Raw genomic sequence first — 18,046 nt, forward strand, 5'->3', positions numbered from 1 at the left:
ATAGAAATATCAATAACTAACACACTGAGCAAGAGCAAGAATTTAAACTGAACAAAATACACTATTCATTTCAAGCAAGCCAAACTAGCCTAACAATCCCTTGACTGTTTATGTACATGTAAAACTGAATGAGTGCTTAAATCTTTATCAGTACAACATATAATCCAATAAAGGTGACATAAAATATCTTAACTCGATTGACTATTCTTTTTTAGGATAATAAAAGCAATGATTAGTAGGGCACATTACAAGTACAGATGTTGATATCATTTATGTCAATAATAACAGAAGACATTCCTGTCATGTTTAGATGTACATAAAAAAATGTATGCTTTACATGAAAGATGGCAGTGACAACAGTTAAAAAGATGTTAAAACAGTTTTCACAGAATAGAAAAATGAAAAGGAATGGGTATTACAGAAAATGATAATGTAAAGAAATATATAGGAAACAATACTAATATATGGGAAATAGAAAAATGAATTAAAATATAGGTTATTAATAAAAAAAATTACAAAGTTGTTTTGAAATTTTTTTAAGAGATGCACAAAGGTCATTAATTGTAGGACTGAGAATGATGTCACACTGTTATAAAATTTAACAATGCTATCCAATAAACATCCTTAATTTCTTTCTAAAAGTAGAAAAGATTCACAAATAACAATGAACAGTTGTGTTGAAACTTGAGAAAAGTAAATAACCTTAAATAATATCAAACCTAATGAAGGGCAGTTGCTTGAAACACTAGTTAAATAATGTAACTGATTTTGTCCTTTTTTAACTTTAGGTGTTTATAAAAACAATATTTCTTTTGTGAAGTAAGAGAGGATTCCATATACTGTAGACCAGCACAGTGCTTCCTTGTACCTCGACAAGCATGAGACCTGTACAAGTAAAACTTTATACAACCTTCCCTAACAATGGCTAGTGACCAATAAAAGCCAGCCTATTAACCTGAGACACACACAAGATAATCCTCTAATACAAAGAAAAAGCAATATGCAAAAAAATTCACATAATACAAACTTGAAACTCCCTTATGTTAAAAAAAGAGAAAACAGACCTCCATGATGGTCCCTGAATATTAAAACTACTGTATATATATAAACCAGTCTCTGTATCAAAAAGACTAATGACTGATTTTCAGCCACGACCACTAAATAAATAGTTCTTTGAGATTTCCAAGAATATGGAAGCAGATTATTAGTCAAAACACAGGATAAAAAGTAATGAGTAACTAGTATCTAGTAGTTAATAAAAAAAAAAAAGTTCTCATTTAACATTCAGACAGAAGTGACCATACAGGTTACTAACCATGACAGTTCATGAGCATCAGAACTATGGGATGAACTAGACAAATACAAAAACTTGTTCACCCTTTACCATTCAGATAACTAGACTAGACTGATGTTTCAGGCAAGACTAAGAAAAGAGGATACTAAAGTATTCTAGAGATGTTTCTCAAGCAAATTAGAATGACCAAATACAAAGTTCACCAAAATAATTATAGCAGAAGTAAACAATCTGATTAACAATTACTTTGAAATTCTTTTAAAGCCTGTAGAAAGGTCCAGTGATTTAGTCAACAGAAAAAATATAAAAAAGCAAATAACTTCATGAAGAAATCACAATTCCAAGAATTACATGACCAAACAAGTCACTCACATACAGCTGTGATAAGACATGTAACTGGATTACTCAAGTTCAAGAGAGCGAAGTCAACAAAAAATGTATCAATTACAAACATATATGTGACATTTATAATCACAAGTACAAATGCCATAAATACATTGATGGATGTCACTGACAATGAATGTAAATCTCGTGTAAATGTTTGGTTCCCAGATACACAAAAAGTGTTCTTGACTGAAGCCAACAGGCAAAAAATTCCACATTAAAATGCACACAGAAGCATTTAAATGACATAGTCTTAAGTACTCACATCAGAAACTCAATGATGAGTAGTGTTGATAAACAAAATAACACTGAAAGTCACGCGCTTATCTGATTAGAACAGCAGCATTTTAAAATTAATTTATATGCAAATTACTGAATTATGTGCAAAATTTAATTAAACATCTTTACAATCCATGCATGTGAATGAAATTAACATTATAGTATATAATTTAATGTTCATGTTATCCAAGTTTTAATTCTTTGTTACAACAGAAACATTTAAAATAAATAGTTTGCTTGTCACATGATTCAAGTTATATAAAAACAATCTCCAATTTAACAGAAACTGACTGTAAACACATAAGCTCGCAATGCATACAACTGTCTAGATGCCAATGTAGTTTCACATGTCCTTTTGAGACATACGATATATGCAGTCTTAGAACTGAATCCACTGCAAAAGATAAATAGATTTTACAGCCTTTTTTGGTGCTATGCCAATCTTCTGTACTTTGGAAACAAATTTATGACGTACAAGTAATTAGTTAATACAAGTGTGCAAAGCTGTTATAAAGAGCTCAGTGTACACTCACTCCACAAACAGTTAATATGAAATTGGTGTACAGTTTTGTACTGAAGTCGAGTAACAGCCTGCAGTACTATTGTCTACAGCACAGTGGTTTGTTACCTCAAAGTGCTATAGTTAGAGACAATTGAACTGTACTTAAATCTAATTTTATATTTTAGTTGACTATGTATAATTTATGTTTTAAAATCCTATTTGAGTGATTTAATGGTTTTATACGCTTAGCTTGTTACATGGATTGTGAAAGCTTTATAAACAAGATGGTATCTATAACAGCCATCCTGTTTTGGCAACACATCTATGTGGAAATTTCTCAAAATAACTTCTTCATAAAAGGCCTATTGGTATCAGTTAACATATCAGAATAAATAGACAAAGAATTTTAAAGGAGAGTTAAAATAAACTATAAATGAAAAGATAAAGATGTTAAATTACAAATATGTGAAAAGATGACCATACCAGTGAATTTCTATAAAGATGTAAAAGGTATGTACACATTTTTGTTAATTTTAAAAACATTTCCCTGCACTCTGTTGATGATGATAGAGTTAGTAATACGGTGCATAAAAGAGAAAATAAAGTACAAATATTTACCTTAAAACAGCAACTGATGTTCATTTGTAAGGTTCTAGAGGTTATGCAAATGAAATGTAAAATGGTAAGGTAAAAGTATTATTTTTATACTTTATGTAAAAATTATTTTGCATGTGAACTACTCAGAGTCCAAGTGTAAATAACTACATTAAATAATGAATTTTATTAGAAAAATCCAAAAAATATTTACAAAATAAAACTTTGCTGAAACTACTTACTTTAATGAAAGTTTGTTATCAAGTTTTAGGAAATAATTTCATTAACTAGTTTCATTTTGAAAGGCATTTCATGAGAGTTGCATACTTTTCTTCCTGTGAGCATATATCATTCTTCAAGGTTTAATGTCTTCCATAATGTAACTGTTAATTACATATCTATATACATAATGTATGGCAATGTTACATACGTGATACAATATTAATGACCATTCTACAGCAACCACATAAAATGTATTTAGTCCAAAAGCAATGTTTACATTAGTTGTAATATCTTTTAATATGAACTTAAATAGTAGAGTTTTGTAAAGGTTTACTAACCTGCCTAAGATCAGCAAAGCACATCTGGAGTGTACCTTCTTCAAACCCTCTAACAGGTTCTGAATTAGCAAACACTACTGAAGATAAAAAAAGAACTCAGTTTAGTTTATATCCATTAGTGAATAATTATTATCTGCATATGTTTTGAAGGCCTTATCATAAAATATTTGTATTGCCAACACAATTCAGTTTCATTGAAGCATAAATGCTGTTTCGTTTTTTGTCTTTGATCTGCTTAAACATAGTCTAGAAAGCCAACATCCAAATGCAGTGCAGATTGTGTGAAAAGTTTATCAAAATGTGTGGAATAAGATTGACCTCATCAACTTTTGTAGAAACTTACTGCAATGAAAGAAGTATTTTCAGGCAATAATGCATTATTATGGCCATCAAAACTGAACATGATTTACAATGAAATAGTTCCAAGGGAAGCAGGAAACCTGAAAGTTGTTCTTAAAAGATAAAGAACCCTTAAACAAATAATACTGTGTAAGACTATTAAGTATTCTGATTATTGACACAACTGAAAAATAAATAAGAACAAAACTACAATAAGAATTTCATTAATTAATCAACAACAAAAATAAATCTCTTCACAGAGAACTAAATTTCATTAACAAAAATACAATTCCTAATTGACCTAAAACTTTAAGAAGTTAATTATTCTTGGGTATCTTTGAAATTAGATTTTGATAAAAATGGTTTTATGTTTCAGATGTGGTTTAAATAAACAGTTTCAATTTTAAGGTAATAACATTAAAGTGTGATGGTCCATAAGGTACAAATTTTCCAAACTCTTCAAATTTCTTGATTTGCATATACTGTGTTAACCTTATTTCCCCAGATGTTAAAAGCTTTAAAAAATAACAACAAAAGCACATTCAATTTTGTCCATAAATCATTCATAAAAAGATCATAGCATAATGTGTTTGCTAAATGACCAATTTCCATCTTCAGTCATTGTCTAATTCAACAGAAATACCTTTGATGCAATATATGGAAAATAGTCAAGTAAGGAAACTGTTATTGTATTAAAGTCTATCTTTATACTGTGCTGTTTGTGTCCCAGGAACCACAGTACTTACATTATACATACATTGCACCTTACTACTATAACAACTGAATAACACAAGCAAAACCAGGTTAATATATGTGATTCATCCTCACTGTCAAGCTGAATTCAGGGAAAGTACACCTTACTTAAAAAGATGGGAGTAAATATTTGTCCACAGAAAACCATCCTTTCCTTTTCACTACTGTCTTACATTATACACTATATCTTATTAGTATGATAAAGCTGACTTAAAACTATAAAATGTTCAAAGTTGCATTGCCTACTTCAATCTTTTTTATCTACCTTTGTACTAAACTCACTGACTCTTTAATCTTTTGGGATCTTCTAGAAATTTTTCCCTCTGTCCAGGATGTTTTTTTGGCCTCCAAATTAACAAATTAGGGCTGAGAGATGCCTTGGGTCTCTTTTACAACTGGATGACGTATCCATATCGAGGCTTACAATATAAAATTGAATATAAGGCCTTGTTAATTTGGAGGCCAAGAAAACATACTAGAGAGAGGGAAAATTCCTAGATGATCCCAATTTTCATGAAAATATAGGTGATTTTCAACAAAATAAGATGTTAAGCAGGGCAACAGTGAAAATTATGTTTCCTATACTGAAAATGTATTTCATATAACTCGTCTCATTTAGTGCTGCCCTCTATGTGAAAAAAAAGAAAGAAAAACATGCCACAAGTATTTTTCCTCCCTTCCTTTGGAAATGACTCATTTTAATGTCTCTCATGCAAATTATCATGGATAATCTTCCACAAAGGAAAGAAATATACACTCATTATACATGCGACTTCCTCTATTCAGTTCTGTCAAATTACTGTTTTGAGTTTTAGTGGAGAATTGAATCACTCATTTTGAGTGGAGAGGAAGTACATTTTATGTACAGAAAAACTAACTTCTAATACGGTACATTAGCTGTACTGATATAATCAGATAGAATCACACACTGAATTGGTGCAAGGGAAGAAAAGAACACCCTTTGAAAGAGTACAAGGGCACACCTTGAGTCTAAAGTATTAGATATGAAGATATGATGTGGGAGACTACACTACTTCTAAACCAGCCGTACTCTTCACCAATCTGGGAAATGTGTTGTATATTCTGGTAGACAAAAACTGAGAAGTAAATCTAATTAGTATTGGGGAAAAATAAAAATGTCCCAAGACACAAAGTGGCTAGGCATGATGGACTGTACTTGACAATTACATCCAAAATCTATGCTGCTGGAAACTGACACAGATAGAGGGTAGGTGTAGAATGAAAATTACACCATCTTCACCTAAAATTAATGAGACCAGAAGGGATATCAAACCCTGACTCCTGAAGAGAGCGTATGTTAAGAATTCAAAATGGTATATCAACTTAGAAAACCTGATGTCCTGCATTGAAAAAACGTGTATGAGAGAGAAATTGACCAGAACCAACCTAAGACAAATAACATCTTCAGAATAAGCTACACAAAAAGACAGTTGAAGGGAAAGAACCAGAACAATCCCAAGTTCTTCCACCATGCTGTATCAAGACGATTGTAGGGCGTAGGCACCTACTGTTTGTAGGCCCTACCAGCCATATAAGTTAAACCAAATATTAACTTTTGAGGAAAATTTTCATGGACCTATAGTTTTCATAGGCCCTAGGCACTGTGCCTAATAAATAATTCAGCCCTGCCTCCACAATACAGATAAAGTATAATTGAAGAAGTCAAACATATTCACTACAATGTGCAAAAACTTATGTTTTTTGCTTTTACTCTATATTATAAAACAAAAAAAGGTGACTGAGAAACTGATTGAAAGACTATGACAGATAGCCAGTCTTCAGTTTTAATGACAACAACAAACAGCTGGAATAGAAACTGTGAAAGAGATGATTTCCAGATTCAATGTTCTGTTGGACAGAAGGTCTTGAACTACCTCCAACAGAAGCTGGTTGTTAATGGGATCCTGAGGAAGGAAAGAAATGGATATCTGTGATAAAAAGAGGAAAGTAAAGAAAGCATAGGACATGACCAAATAATCCACCAATCTGTGGTGAAACACTGCCAAGGGGAAGAAAGTCACACAACTGAGCTCCCATCCAGTTATCAACTGGTACTGTTGATATTATGATGACCTACACTGAAAAAAACACCTGGAAAGAGGAACAGGTAAAAGCTGGGGAGCACTAGGATGGGAAACAGGAATAGGGGCTTGTCTTGATTCCAACTGTGGCAAATGTGCTACCAAAAATGAAAGGGTAGAGTGTTGATGCAGGTGTTCCCAGCATACATTTCCAAAGGGTCTGGAATACGTTTAAAAATATGCTAAGAAACAGAGCTACACATGATTTCCCAAGTGGGCAGCAAATAAATCTGACAGAAGGCTGCATTTTGACCCAGTATGTTTCAACAACAGAAAAATTATGTATGCAAGGTGAGAGTAGAGAATGAAAAATGAGTTATCTTAGAAGTAACAATGGAGAGGCTGTTCCTCAAATACCTCAGGACTTTCGTACAGAGTACCTGAAAGTAAATGTATGGTAGATAAATACCACAAAAGTAAGGATAATACAGAGGCATGGGTTAAAAGCACTGGAAGTCAGGGGGTACTCCCAAATTGGCAAAATAGATTCCAACACCTGTGAGTCTTACAACAGATAAGTTACTTGATGGTTCATCAAACAAACTGTCCACAGCACATAGGAAGCAAGACATGCTGGAACTCTCAACCAATTATGAAGTAAAATGCTTTGTATGAACCCTAATATCCAAAGAAAGTGGGAAAACTAAATATGGTAAAGAACTGAGAACTATCATACAACAAAAGGATGAGGATTGTAGGAAATCATAAAAAGGGATAAAACATCACATACCTGAGAAATCATACCTAAATACGCAATATTAGACCGAGCTGACTCTGCAGGAGGTGTACAGGGAAACATGATAAAATCCTGTGGTGGAAAAAGGCTATAAAAATCTTTCTCGGAATGAACAGGTTCAGATTGTTCATGAGGTGAATAACTTCAAGAGAAAGTGGCTGACTCACAGAACGACCAGTCTCTCATCGAATAATTGCAGATAATTCCATTAACAGGGTTGCTTGCACCTCCAGCCACAGTTACAAAACCGGCACTCTGTGCTATATCTACCTCATGTGCTTCGTAAGCACTCACGAATTTTTCAAAAACAAACATGTACAATATTATATCAACTATACTTTGTCCTATCCATTGCCGACGACCAAACACAATAAGCACAATCTTTATATAAGCAGCTTATCACAGCAACGAATCTTACGATGAAGACGTTTTCTAAACTGATAGAGTGTGATCACAATTAATTATACTTGTGAGAAGACATTGATATTAGGCCTGTGATGTAATTAACTCCACGATTTTTATATTCAGCCCCCTAGGTATCTTCATGGGAGAAAATAAATAAATTTCTTTTTCTTGTAATTCTGTTCCAACCAGTATGTAAACAGTTTGTTTATGATGCTTTTATTTTTTAATATTTTAACTCAAATTGGGAAACTTAAGAGGAAGAATAGAAACTTTTTAAATTCCGTATATATAATTTACCTGCCATGCGAGTTGTTTGAACTATTTCCACAACAATAATTGTGATTATTTAGCAAGTATTATTGTGAAACAACAATGTCTTATTTTGTAATAATATAACGTAAACATTAGATGTTTTTTTCACACATATTTCAATTTGTATATTTTAAATTCAAATCAAAGCTCTTTAAAAATGGAACTGTGGTTTCTGTAGCCTCATCATAAATTTCACACCTTTCTGTTTCTGTATTTTGTCAGCTTTTAGCGTTTAATCCGTAACTCCGTAACTTTTATCAGCTTTTAGTATTTATTCCGGAACTCCGTAACTTTTATGATATATTGTTGTGGTGTTTCTTCGTTGCCTCTAAGCATGATGTGAAACAACAATATCTTATTTTGTGATAAAAATAACGTAAACACTGGACGTTTTTTCACACATTTTGAATTTATTTATTTTAAATTCAAATCAAAGCTGTGTAAAAATGGAGTTGTGGTTTCTGTGGCCTCATCATAAATTTCACACATTTTAGTTTCTGTACTTTGTCAGCTTTTAGCGTTTAATCCGGAACTCCGTAACTTTTATGATATATTGTTTGTAGTTCTTACGTGCTTACAATATTTATAATATTAACAATGAAACAGTATCTTAGCAACACAGATAATTAGGAGACATTTTGGAAAACGTTCAAGTTACTACTGCGTGCAAACTTTAAGATATAGAGATGGTGAAGTTCTTTTAAAACATTGATTTTATAGCATTATATGCTGTAATGATAGCAATGCCTGGACACATAAAGCTTAAACCTCAAAGTATTATACTTGGCGCCCCACAGGTGATTCCGTGTGTCCCTGACAGCTATGGGATCAAAACTTCTACCATTGATATTTTCCAGTATTATTGGTTTGGCCCCTACGGTGGAATAGCATCAGACGATGATAAAATTCGAGTAAACAAAGCCACGGGTGATTTAATGATTTATAAATTTGATTTTTCTGATACCGGTGTGTATAAGTGCGTTATTGAATACTCAAAACTGGGAGATAAAAGCACACAAACCAATTTTCATCACTCATTTCTTGGAAGGTAAATGCTTATAAGAATCGATTTTGGTAGTGTTTAGAAGTTAAAAAAAACTTTAAATTATGAATCGGATTCCATCCATTTTTACTACAATTTACGTAAAGTGTTATAAGTTTGATATATATTTAATGATTGTACATTAATTTTCCAAAATCCATGAAATCACCTTTCCAACTACCAACATACAGGTCACCGCCATTGTTTCCGCGTTAAGCCTGAGATGTTAAAATGTTGAAAATCAAACTTGTATGCAGATATAAATTTATCATTACGAAATAATTTTTGATTTATTATTATCATATTGTTTGTTTGTTTTGGAATTTCGCACAAAGCTACTCGAGGGCTATCTGTGCTAGCCGTCCCTAATTTAGCAGTGTAAGACTAGACGGAAGGCAGCTAGTTATCACCACCCACCGCCAACTCTTGGGCTACTCTTTTTACCAACGAATAGTGGGAATGACCGTAACGTTATAATGCCTCCAGGGCTGAGAGGGCGAACATGTTTGGTGTGATGGGGATTCGAACCTGCGACCCTCAGATTACACGTCGAATGCCTTACCACATCTGGCCATGCCGGGCCTTTAATTACCAAAATTTGCGTTTTTCATATAGGAAAGCTACAAAGGGATATCCGCTGTACCAACCGAGGGGAAATCGAACCCTTAACTTTAGCATTGTAAATCCTTATTTATTATTAATTATGAAAATACATTGATTTGAAACCTCCTGTGACTTACGATACAATAGATAAAGAGAAAGATAAGCCATCAACTATATTTGTTAAATTTCGTTTATACCTTACAGGATTTCCAATGTATGAGCTTTCACGAAGAAAAGTAGTTAATAATTTGTTATGAGCCTAAAGTGTCATATCAGGTCAAAAAATTCCCCAAGTGGGCCAGCAAACTGTTTGCGTGCTTCCAATGCTAGAAACCGGGTTTCGATATCCGTGATGGCCAGAGCATAGATAGCCCATGATGTAGTGTTGTGCTAAATTACAAATAAACAGTGCAAAAATATTATTTCTTATGTCAACAATACTTGAACTACGAACCATCTTATACTTTATTTTAGCATGCGTACAACCTAGTGAAAACTACCAATGTCCTGGAGGACTCACACTGAGACATAACCTGTGTTGTAAGTTGTGCTTTCCTTCAAAGCGTTTATATGTGTGATCAGTATTTGTGAATTTTAATTTTTAAATAAATCGAAAAAGGAAAGACTGTTTCGAACAAACTAAGCAGTAAATTAGTTATTATATACTTCATCCATTATTTTATTTTTATTTGTCAAAGTTAACATTGTAAACATTTCAAGCTTTTTTCTTAGATCCAAGTCAACCAGGAACGGAGAAAGAAACATACGTTCCTTCTCCAAGGAAAAGTAAGTTATGCTACATATAAGATTACGTAAAACGTACCTTTAACGTGAGATAATAAGTGTGGAAAGGTTGCTGACAAAATGTCGTGATGTAAAAATATTACTGTGACAATGTTTGTGTTGACGCGTGCTGTTCTTTCTTCCCATTAATCCCTTATTCATGAAGGTAAAAAATGTAGTAATGTGTGAAGATCCGATCTCTTATAATATTCCAGTACATTGTGGACATTATTTTCTATTCTAAATAATAAATATCTTACCATTTCACCACTCATAGCAACTCAGGTAAAACATGATTCACCAAACCATGTCTATCATTCCCACTAATTCACTGTTCACAGTTTGAGCTTTTCTGTTGTCTGAAGTAAGTTTTTTGGACCAGTAATTGTATGCCATAAGTATTTTCCTCCTCCTAGTATTGTTGTATTATTTAAACCTTGACTATTTTATAAAAACTGGTTGACTAGAGCAGAGTTTTACATTAGTTTACAACAAAAAAGACCGTCCATGTACTTTCCCTTTGAATTGTTACCGATAGTTTTCCAATATATTCTCTTTCGTTTGTAGTTCATTTATACACTAATTACAGATTTCTTTGAATAGTGAAACATATAAACAGTATTCAGATTACAAATTGCTAGTAAGTCAGTGTCGACAATCATACATTCTTGGAAGTCTGAGAACTCGTTACATTTGCCTTTTGTCTTGTTACGAATATATATAACTGATGTAATGGCGGTCAGTCACGTGACGCATCAAATGATCATCCTGATTTGATATGAAAACACAGTCAGTGTATTTTGTTGTCATAAGATATGATAAGTAAATTTCTTTACTTGGATTATCAAGGAAGAAAGTTAATCTAAGGTGATACTTCACACTTCTTTACCTGTACTGTTTTATCCATGGGCATTAAACTTATACGTGTTTTAATAAAGAATGGAACTTCTTCGATTCCAGTAACTCAGAACGCTGTGGTTATCTTGTTATTTTCACTGTAAGTATACCAAATGAAACGTAGCCTCCTCAATACTATCATATAACAAAACAAATTGCACTTAACTAACTTTCTTTTAACTTGTATTTTTCCATTTCAGCACCATCCATGTCAGAACATACGATTCCATTGGTAACTGCTGCAGTAGGAATACCACTTTTGTTAATTTTTTTAAGGTAAGAACAAAACAGTATTTTTTTATGTTTTGTTGAATAGATCTTAATATAATTTCTATGTTATTAATAGTTGAACCATGTGTGTATATACTTAATAATGAATTTAAAGGGGCTGAGAAATAAAATATTAGTTACTTTATTTTAATTAGAATGATAAATAATCAAAAGGTTACAAACGCTTGCATTAAAAAGAAATATATAAGGGGAAATTAGCATCATTAGTTTACAATAAAGTGTATTTTAAGTGTGGAGATTCACTTAAAGCTTAAATTGTGGATCACTTTTTACAATATTACAAGTTCTTCTGATGAAAAACATTCCTTGTAAGTATGTTATTGTTCAACCTGTTTTTTATAGGTAAATACAATAAGGTACTGTGCGTGTCAGTAGAAATACTTGAAATTGAAACGTGTAAAATATAGGTAACCTAAACTATTACAATTCGAGTACTTGAGATAAATATAAAAGGCATTTTCATTCAAAAAAGTTCTTTAACTAATTAATGATTTTCAGTTTATTTCAATATGGTCTTAAAATTGAAAGTTATCAGCGAGTATAATAATTATTCAATTATCCCTCTTAAGCTATAACATTTTATTCCTGTTTACATTTGTTAACTTTATTTTAAAGACATGCAGGAGGGGTCAACTTGCCATGTCCACCGTGGGGAACTGAACCCGCCTATTTTAGTGTTATATGTTCATACACTTACTGACGTTCCACTGGGAGAGAACGTCCCTGTGGCTGTCGTTGTTAAATATTATTATTTCTAGATTATAATTATATTCCATTTTTAATTGACATAACACTGATGTACAAATAAGAGTCAAATTAAATCATCCATGTTATTTATTAGCGCTTTTCTTTTGTAGTGTCATTATTTGGAAATGCAATTGTTGTAGATGTAAAACAGTAAAATCAGCTAACACAGAAGACCATACAAATAAAGATGATAGAAAAAAAATTAAATATTCACTTGTACCACAAAAAGATGAAGACCAGTCTGTTAATAGAGATGACAAGAGAAAATGTAAAAGTGTAAAAGAGAAGAGGGCCAAAAAAGTCCAGAATTTTCATCTTCCTAAAGTAAGTATTGTGATAACGGGAAATGTTATCACATTTCATACCGAGTGTCTGGGACTTACAATGCTAGAAACCGGCTATCGATAGCTGTGGTGGGTAGAGCACAAATAGACGAACATAACAAGAATGTAATATACCTTCAGTCACATATGTTTACTTACTTTCTATACATTTTTATGCTGGTGTTCTGCATGAAGTTTAGACACCGTTATAAATATAATGTATTAAGGCTATAAACTTTACACTCTAATATTCCACCTTATAAGAAACGTTTAAATTTAATGGTATCGATTTTAGAAGGAAATTGTAGTCGGTTTAAATGGATACTTGATAACAGCTTCTAGAGACGTTGTGTGTAGATATATACATATAATACAGGTTTCTTCTTTATCATTGCAACCATCTCAAAACATTTTCGAAATTGTTGTACTCTATTGACCCTGTTTATGAGTCATGTGTTTTCACAGTTATTGCGCTATTGACACAGTTACGGATGAATCTTGACTTGTTATAGGTATACAACAACAACTTTATGCCATGTCGCTTAGCAACAAAAGTATAACCTGATATTCTTGTTAATCTATGTACTCAAAGTATAAAGTGAAATGTATGAACAACAAAATTGTAAAAATTACATATTTTCTACTGTATTAACATTTGGGAAAGTATATGAAAGATGCTTCTAATATGACCATTTTAAAACCGTTCCACTTGGATAGAAGGTGTTTCAAATTATGGTTCTAAGCCCGCTACGGGGAAAGGAAGGCGTTTTATCAGTATTTTATCTCATGGTTTTCATTGATCTGGTCACATATAAGGGAGACAATTCTTCATGTCGTTAAATAACTTTTCATTAATTATGAATTTACGTAAATTTCGTCCAGGGGACTAGTACTTGCGCTGGTATATAAGAGTATTTTCTTCATTACCATTCAAGCCGTCTCCAAACCTTTAATAAATGTTTGTTCTATAGATTTGTACTGCATGACTCTATTTATGAGTCATTACCTCGTAAAGTTGGGTTGTACTCATTCCATTTAGTAGTAGAGAGACATATATACGTATGATGTATAATGTGAGGACTTCCATCCTTCATATACTACAACTGCTAATTTAGTAGTGTAAGACTAGAGAGAAGGCAGCCAGTCATCACCACCCACCGCCAACTCTTGTGTGACGGGGATTCGAGCTCACGACCTTCGGATTACGAGCCGAGCGCCTTAACCACCTGGCCATGCCGGGACATGTATATTTGCTTATTTTCTTTTGCTGTTTAACAAACCGGCATTAGCCAAATCTTCTTTGCTTGGATAACTGTAGAACTTTGATGTGTCTTATCTGATGTTCAAACACCCCTTTCGTCATGCCAAGATTTTAAACAGCAGAAATTATCGAACAAGTTTACATTTATGCTAGCTAGAAACTTTCTAATTAAAAACACTGGACTCATTTACGCACCACATAGAGTTAAAAATGTATTTTATTTTACTTTTTATGAAGCATCATTATTGTCGTGTTTGAGTTTCACCGTGTGGGTATTAGGGTATCGATATTAAATACCCAGAAGGGTCAGGTACATCAGACCTCTTCCTCCCTCCCGAACATTGATAGCGTCTGACGTAAGGATTTTTTTTTTTAAGCTTAGGACCTGAGAAAAAGTATAATATCGTACTCAGGCCCATTTCAGGCACAGTCCATGCATGGACGCACAAGAAAAGTCTTTTTTTTTTGTAATTTTTCTCCTTGTTGTTTTTCTCCACAGAGAAATGCTGCTACTACTTGTAGTAACAATAATAGTAATAAAAATAAAATAAAATAAAAATAATAAAATAAAATAAAATAAAATAAAAAATAAAAAAATAAAAATAAAAAAAAAAAAAAATAAAAATAAAAAAATAAAATAAAATAAAAATAATAAAATAAAATAAAATAAAAATAATAAATAAATAGATTAAAAAATTAAAAAAAAATTTAATTGTCTAGTGCAAGGTGGCCAGCTTGAGTAACATTTCTTAAATACATGTTAAAAGGGGAGAGGTATTTAGGACTATTTACATCATGTACGTGGTATCTGTCGAGATCACACATTAAGTTATTCTTATGCCAATTCTTATTGAAATATTTTAGAGAATTATGCAAGAGTCTTTCAGATATTGTGTCTATGTTTGCATACTTGTGCATGAATGTGGATGAAGTGCTTCGTGGTACTTTATATGCCGAAGTTAGAACTGAATTTTGTATCCGTTGAAGATTCTGTAAATGTGTGGGTGCTATGTTAATCCAGTGATGCATATTCTACTACGGGTCTAATGTACGTTTTGTAGATTTTGAGTATATTACCTGGAGATGTTCCTTGGTTTTTACCTGAAAGACTTCTTGCATAGTTTGCTCTTTTCCAGATTCGTTTCATTATATTTTTAGTGTGCGGTAACCACGTTAACTTTGAGTCGTGTGTTAGACCTAGAAATTTAGCAGATGTGGCAGTCAGTAAAAGTGATTCTTTCATGTAGAGCTTTGGTGGATCTTTTTTCAGCTTGTTCAGTCTGCTGAATAGTATCACTTGGGTTTTCGGAATATTGATTTTGATTCTGTATTTCTGGCAGTATTCTTCGATGTTATTTATAATTGGTTGTAGGTTCGTTGCTGCTATTGACGGACTGGGGCACTTTTCCAGACTGCCACATCGTCAGCGAACTGTGATGCAAAACCTAAATTTAGGTCCGACAGAGGCATATTACTCACATACATGATAAATAATATAGGGCTAACAACCCCTCCCTGCGGGACTCCTGCTTCGGGTGAAAAGGACCCTGAGTGGGCCCCATTTACATTTACTTTACACATTCTGTTTTCCAGGAAGTTGGACAGCCAGCGAATAGTTTCCTGGGGTAATGCCATTTCATGTAATCTATGACGTAAGCCATTATGCCACACTGTGTCAAAAGCTTTCTCAATGTCGAGAAAGCAAGCTACAGAGCATTCGTTTTGTTGAAGCTGTCGGTAATTGATTCTGTAAGTCGAATCAGGTGGTCTGTAGTTTGGCGGTTTTTTCGAAATCCGTTTTGAATTTTTGGTAATTTTGAATTTTCTTCTTAGTATACTGACAGACGATCACTAATTATCCTTTCTAATACTTTGCCAATACAACTGGTTAAGCTAATCGGGCGGTAGTTGTTTGGTTTATTCGCTGGCTTTCCTTCTTTCTGGAACATTAAAATTATTGCTTCCTTCCATGAAACGGGGATATATCCTGCTGATAGTGAGAGATTAAATAACGCTGTTAGGAGCTCATATAATCTCTGAGTGCCGTGTTTTAGGAGGGTAGCTTGAATACCATCTTCACCAGGGGCTTTGTTTTTTGTGTTGTTAATAGCAGTTACGACTTCTGTTACAGTGATATATTTAATCAGTTGATGAGTGCTCCAGTCTTTTGTTTTTCTTGGTGTATAATAGTGTTGACTGGAAATTTAGGTGTAAAAATGCTTCTGTTGTGATCAATAAAGCTGTTAACTGTGTTAAAGAAGTATCTGTTCATGTTTTGTTCATGATGTGTCTTGAACGTGTTTTCTAGGTGTTTTTTAAATATCTCGGCTTTTTCTGTGTTAGTGTATGCTGTTTCTCCATCCAGTTCAAGTGGTGGATATACTGTGTTTGTTGTTCCTGTATTTGTAAATCTTTTCAAGTGTGTCCAGAATTGTTTAGGATCAGTTTTGTGATTTAGATCGGAACAGAATTGTCGTGTTCGTATTCTTTTTGCGCTTTCGTTCAAATCGATATTGATGAATTTCACAGTGCCATCTCGACGTTAAACTGCTTACAAACAAATATTAAAATATTCGAATTTTAAATACAAAGGCACCCATAGATTAAGGACATCTGGTAGAGCCCAGTAATACGAACGAAGACTTATAACTCTAAAAGTCTGGTATTAAAGTGTAAAAGGTGTTTGGTTTGAGTTTTAAGTGTAAAAAGTTGTTTGGTTTTAGTTTTAAGTGTAAAAAGGTCTTTGGTTTTAGTTTTAAGTGTAAAAAGTTGTTTTGTTATAGTTTTAACTGTAAAAATGTGTTTGGTTTTAGTTTTAAGTGTAAAAAATTGTTTGGTGAGCAGACACAGATAGTCCGTTTTGAAGTTTTCTGATAAAACCAACAAAAACAACGTAGAGTGAAATTCTCGATAATTGCAGTAACTAAATTAAAATATACATCACGCAATTTATCATTCTCAAAAGTATAGTTGTTAGTACCAACGTTTTTTATTTCAATTTCTTTTTTAGTTTGATTATTTTGAAATTCTCAAATTTCTAATAACGCTTGTTAGTAATTGTTTACATTTTGTTCTGTTTAGTACTGCAGACATATCATACTTTCTGCAGAGTTTTTCCCCGAAGTAAAGTTTTAAATATTTCGATATGCATAAGATAAACATTACCTTCCCTTTTCACTTGTTAGAAATCAATATAGAGAGTCAATCAGTTTGTTCAAAATTTGGATATTTCAATAAAAGTGTTGTTCGAAAACATATTTTAATTGATATCCACTAAATTTATAAAGCCCAGTTATCGGTAGTTTAATTGTATTAATTTCCAGGAGGTAATTTCTATATAATGATAACTAACATCAACCTATCCTGATTCTTGTTATTTTTAGAAAGAAACAAAGGCGAATGTTTTTAGCAATAGGAAGGACATTCAAAATAGTAATGCCTCAAGTAAAATAACAAACATTATCACGAGTCTTGAAGGATCACATGCCAAATATTTTATATCAACACAGCCTCATTATTATCAACCAATATTCTCATATATATCGGAAACTCTGTTAACTGAAAGGAAGAAGGTACCTTCACATTGTAGACGTCACAACAAATTTACGAAATATAAATCAAAGAGACCTCTTTACTTTAAAGAACTGCGAGATTTGTTTCATGAAAGGAAATCATCAGAGTCAGAATCTTCAGAGGACTAGAGTAGATAGAAAAATTGAGAAACGTAAGCTCCTGAAACATATTTAGATCCACAAGAATTTTTTGACTAGTGTTTAACCGAATTAGAAAGCCAGATGCTAGACAACAATAGAAGAACTTCTATGATCGGACGATTTTCT

General features: G+C 32.7%; 1 protein-coding gene and 1 long non-coding RNA gene across 3 annotated transcripts in view; one reads left to right on the forward strand and one right to left on the reverse strand.

Annotated features, from left to right (window-relative positions):
* The window catches only part of LOC143251933 (uncharacterized), a 73,687-nt gene extending 65,615 nt beyond the window's left edge, over nt 1-8,072 (reverse strand). Inside the window, exons 1-2 of one of the 2 annotated variants that reach the window (XR_013028742.1) lie at nt 7,538-8,072; nt 3,614-3,690 (exon numbers count right to left, since the gene is read on the reverse strand). This is a non-coding gene — a long non-coding RNA (uncharacterized LOC143251933). The remainder of the gene's footprint in view (nt 1-3,613; nt 3,691-7,537) is intronic. The other variant, XR_013028738.1, reaches the window with a different exon arrangement.
* The window catches only part of LOC143251934 (dynein axonemal heavy chain 7-like), a 557,556-nt gene that overhangs the window by 313,721 nt on the left and 225,789 nt on the right, over nt 1-18,046 (forward strand). The gene's annotated exons all lie outside the window — the stretch shown is intronic.

The sequence above is a fragment of the Tachypleus tridentatus genome, chromosome 6 (assembly GCF_004210375.1).
Source record: "Tachypleus tridentatus isolate NWPU-2018 chromosome 6, ASM421037v1, whole genome shotgun sequence".
NCBI classification, from domain to species: domain Eukaryota; kingdom Metazoa; phylum Arthropoda; class Merostomata; order Xiphosura; family Limulidae; genus Tachypleus; species Tachypleus tridentatus.